Source organism: Bombus affinis, unplaced genomic scaffold (assembly GCF_024516045.1).
Source record: "Bombus affinis isolate iyBomAffi1 unplaced genomic scaffold, iyBomAffi1.2 ctg00000789.1, whole genome shotgun sequence".
In the NCBI taxonomy this organism is placed as follows: domain Eukaryota; kingdom Metazoa; phylum Arthropoda; class Insecta; order Hymenoptera; family Apidae; genus Bombus; species Bombus affinis.
The window spans coordinates 12,501-17,500 of record NW_026109359.1 but is presented as its reverse complement, the minus strand read 5'-3'; the positions used below and the strand labels follow the sequence as shown (position 1 = coordinate 17,500).

At 53.4% G+C, this 5,000-nt stretch overlaps 1 pseudogene; it reads right to left on the bottom strand.

Annotated features, from left to right (window-relative positions):
- LOC126928284 (large subunit ribosomal RNA) overlaps positions 1–5,000 on the bottom strand; it is a 10,248-nt pseudogene that overhangs the window by 2,897 nt on the left and 2,351 nt on the right.

The window sequence follows — 5,000 nt, the reverse complement described above, 5'->3', positions numbered from 1 at the left end:
GTGCACCAGGTAGAGACTCGGGTAACTACCTCCTGTCCCTTTTCCTGGAGCTCGTTCCTCGTGTTGCCGGCAATTAGAATCACGATGTCGTCCGCGTACGCGATGGGTTCGCACCCTGTCGCGTTTCCCGCTAGCTCAGCCAGCAGGTCATCAAATACGAGATTCCAGAAACTTGGTCCCAGTACCGATCCCTGCGGGCATCCTTTCGTGACGGGCTTGCTCACTGCTTCGTTTTTCCCAGCAATCTGTACGGTTCTTTCGGAGAAGTAGCTCCTTGTTAACCGGTACAGGTTGTCGGGGCATTCTCTTCTTTTGAGCTCGTGCAGCACGTTCGGCCACCAGACGTTGTCGAAGGCTCCTGATATATCGAGTGCTATTGCGAGGACGTACCTCTTCTCGCTCATTTGCTCGATTTTCTCGCGGAGCTTGATGATCGCGTCCACCGTCGATCTTCCGGGGCGAAAGCCATATTGTCTGTCGGAGGAGAGCGCGTGGTCGTGGAAGATAGGTGCCATCCTGGTGGCCATTAGCCTTTCTAGCAGCTTGCCTATCATGGAGAGCAGACAGATTGGCCTGTAGGATTTCGGATTGCTTCTGTCCCGATCCGGTCCCTTGGGGATGGTGATAACATTTGCGACCTTCCACCGTTTGGGGAATATTCCCCAGGCGAGGCAGCCGTTCATGAGCCTTAGGAGCTCCTGGTGTATTCTTCCCCAGGCCCGTTGGATTATTTCGACCTCAATCAGGTCGGGGCCTGGGCACTTCCCCTTCCTCAGCCGTTTCACGGCGTCACTGAGTTCCTCGAAGCTGAATTCAGGGGTGTCTTCTACGTTGGGGGGGTTTGTCGAGTTCCGCCTTATTTCCTTCTGCTCCTCCGTTTCGGTGTCTTCCTCGTCGTCGGGTAGAAGTGCGGACAACATCGCTGCCGCGGTCGTTCGCCAGTTGGAGGTATATCCGAGCGGCGTCTTCAGCGTCGATGTTGTTTCCTCTCCTCTGAGTTTCCTTGCGACTGTTTTGTAAGCGATGCCCCAAGGTTCCCTGTTACCCTCTTTGGTGACGAAGTCCTGCCAGCTCTGGATTTTTGCTCTTGCCAGCATCCTCTTATACTCCTTTCGTGTTGACCTGTACCGCAGCTTCTCCTGCTCCCTCGTAGCGGGGTCCCTGGCCCCCTGATACCTTCTTCTCGCCTGGTAGGTGTTTCTCTTTGCTCTGGTGAGTTCGGGCGTCCACCAGGGTACTGACCTGTAGTACCATTTCTTCTTTGGGATGGCGGTGTCGCAGGCACCTATCAGGGTTGCCTGGAGTTGCCCGGCCATTCTTTCGACGTCCTCTGCCTGCTGGAGGGTTGTTTCTTTGAGTGCCTCCATTTTCTCTGTGAGGGCACTCTGAAATACCTCCCAGTTGGCTTTTCGCGTGTTATAGCGTCTTTCCTGAAGCTGCGGTGTGGTGCTTCTCGTCCCGAAGTCGAGGAGCGTCTCCAGTATCCGGTGGTCACTGGAGGTACCATCTTCGCGTATCCTCCAGCCCTTTACAAGGAGTATTGCCTCTGGGCTCGCCATCGTCACGTCTATGTTTGATCGCCCTCGAGTTGTTTCAAACGTGTGGGGTTGACCTGGTTGATTCAGGACATGGAGACCGTACTGCGCTATGACTGCCTCTAGGGCCTCGCCTCTGTCGTCGGTGCTCCTGCTGCACCACAGCGGTGATTTTGCGTTCGCATCCAGGCCGATGATGATCCTCTTGCCTCTGAGACACCGTAGTACCTTCTCCAACTGTTGCACGCCGACCTCGATGTTTCCTGTCGGCGGAAAGTACAGGCTTGCCGCGTACACCTCTGTTTCCCCGTCGCTTATCTGCACGCAGGAACAGTGTGTTGTGCAGAGTTCGGCGACCTCGAGGGGCGTTAGGGTCTCTGATTTTATCCCTACGGCCGCCATTGGCGGGTTGTGCTTCGACCCTCTGCAGGCGATCGCAACTCCTGTGCCGAATCCGGGTATTTTCCCATCGACGCTGTATGGTTCTTGCATTAATATTATGTCATCCCCATCGGCGTCCATTTGCGTCCGGATCTCATAAGGAGTTGTTTTGGATCGCTGCATGTTGTGCTGCAGGATCCTTATTTCCCTTTTCCTCCCAAGTCCTCTTCTGTCCCTGCGTTGCTCTTTATACATATTGCGTCCTTGCTATTATTGCTTCCAAGGCTTTCGTATACATTGGGCATTTCGCGTTGGAAGCTGCGTGGTCGCCCTTCCTCCCTGCTCTCTTGCAGTTTACGCAGGTGGCGTGCCCATCCTTATCTTTGCACTCTTTAGTGCTGTGCCCACTTTCTGCACAGTGCGCGCAGATTTCGTAGTTAACGCGGCAATATTTTGCCACGTGTCCGTATCCTTGACACTTGTAGCAGCGACTAATTGCTATGTAATCTTTAACTTTGCAGGCATTCCATGAGAGGAAGATCTTACCTTTCAATAGTTTCTCCCTTACCTGGGGGGGCACTTCGATGACCCAGTTCGTCTCCTCTTGATCCTTTCTGCCGGTCCTGAAGCAGAACTTGATGGCTGCAACGTCGTCCTCATTTAGTCTTTCTTGGTTCTGCTTCCTCATGCAGGCCAGGATCTCCTTCTCTGGAATGTCCCTCGGGACGTCGTAGATGATCATCCTGGGGGGTCTCCGCTGCGGCGTGCTAGCTTTTAGTCCAGCCTCCTTTAGTTTCGAGTTCTCGGTGAACTCTTTTAGGCTCTCCGGCTTCGTCGTCTCAACGGCTAGGCCGTTTCCCTTTATTTTCCGGACGGCCGTAACTTGGATTCCTCTCTTGCGGGGATTCACTAGGGTGAACACCGCGTCAAGTGCTTCTTCGCTCGTTTGAATCTCGCCACCTTCTCTTTCCGGTCGAATTATGACCACATTTTTGGGCGGCTTGACCGCCGTCTGCTCGACCTTGTTGCTCGTTATCTTTACTTTTTCGGCATATGTCGGCTCCCTCTGTTCCTGCTGCGTCGTTCTCAAGACGGCTGTTTCTAGCCGCCTGGTTGCTTTGTTGACGGCGTTCATTATCGCCGTTTCCTTATTCTTCTCATCTCCGGCACTCTGCTCTAGCCTGCCTGTCAGGTAGCTATTATGGAGCAGTAGCTCGTCAACAATGCCCCTCATTTCTTTGAAGTGCCGTAGGATTACTGCGGCGTGTTCCTTGTTTATTTTCCTGGCCGAGTCTAAGCAGAACGCCGTGACCTTCCTCTCTATGTCACTGGCCTGTGCCTTTATATCGGGCACTTGCCGCTTATCCTCCCCGGCCAATCTCTCCTCATCTCTGGGGGGGTTGTTTCTCCCCAGGCTTGCTCTCATCGTCTTCTCTGGTATCCTCGGGCTTGGAGTGGCCTCGTTCTTTTCCATCTGTTTCCTCAGGGGTTGGAGGACCACTCTGGCCTCTGCGCCTGGCGACGAGTGCCCTAGCGTCGGCATCACCGGCTCCTTGCCGCTTCTTGCGGCTGCCGCTGCGGCTGTTCGCTTCCCGGTGGCTATGTCCAGCGGCGTATTGAATCCCCCTCGCGGACTTTCAGTTGGCGCTTTGTTCCCGCGAGCACTCCCGCGCTGAGTCCGGCGGCGTGCTCTTCACAGTTCAAAAACCCCTGGGTTTGAATTTGAATTTGAATTTGCCGCCTAGCAGCGTGCTCTTGGTTCCCAAGATGCCCGGGCGGCGGCGCTTCGGTCGCTCGACCCAAGATGGCTGCCGCGCGTCCGCTAACCTATCCTCCCGCACGTGGCACTTTGTTTTGCTTTTCTCGCGCTTATTGCGGCAATTTCCACTAAACTTTCGGTGTGCACTATGTTTTTAGCACTCGCACTATCTATTATTTTAGTTTTCGTGCCCGAGATCTTCGATTTTCGCGTTTTTGTCCGCCACGTGGCCTAACCTCACTTCGCGCACGCGGCACTTTCTTTTGTTTTTCCGCGCTTATTGCGGCAATTTTCACTAAACTTTCGGTGTGCACTATATTTTTTAGCACTCGCACTACCTATTATTTTAGTTTCGTGCCCGAGATCTTCGATTTACGCGTTTTTGTCCGCCACGTGGCCTAACCTCGCTTCGCACACGCGGCACTTTCTTTGCTTTTTCCGCGCTTATTGCGGAAATCTCCACTAATATTTTTGCATGCACTTTATTTTAAGCACTAACTCTGCCTATTGAATTATTTTTCGCTCCCGAGATCTTTGATTTTTCGGTTTTTCCTATCCGTCGCGTCAGCTAACCTCACTTTTCGCACGTGGCGATTTACATTAGCTTTTTTCGCTCTGAATTCGGCGATCTCCACGATTCTTTTTAACTACACGTTTTCCTCGGCACTCCCACTTTGCTTTAAATTAATTTTTACGCCCGAACTTTTTAATTTGCCCGGTTTTTTCGTTTATAGACTGCGGAGCGACGTGCACGCGTCCGTCCCACTTGCCGCCATCTTGGAAACTAGTAGTAGATAGGGACAGAGGGAATCTCGTTAATCCATTCATGCGCGTCACTAATTAGATGACGAGGCATTTGGCTACCTTAAGAGAGTCATAGTTACTCCCGCCGTTTACCCGCGCTTTTTTGAATTTCTTCACGTTGACATTCAGAGCACTGGGCAGAAATCACATTGCGTCAACACCCTTGGGGGCCATCGCAATGCTTTGTTTTAATTAGACAGTCGGATTCCCCTAGTCCGTGCCAGTTCTGAGCTGAGCGTTGAATGGCGGCCGAAGAGAACGACCGCGACGGTAAAACCGCCACGGAAGCCTCGCAGCAAGGAAGATCCGCGGGAGGCCAAGGCACGGGACCGAGCTCGGATCCGGGGTGCGCGACGATATCCCCCCCGAGAGAGAGATACGCCGCGTCCCGTTCAGCTCGCCCAGGCCCGGCACGTCAGCCAAACCCGCTTCCCGACCAAGCCCGACACGCCCCGCTCCTCAGAGCCAATCCTTATTCCGAAGTTACGGATCCAATTTGCCGACTTCCCTTACCTACATTA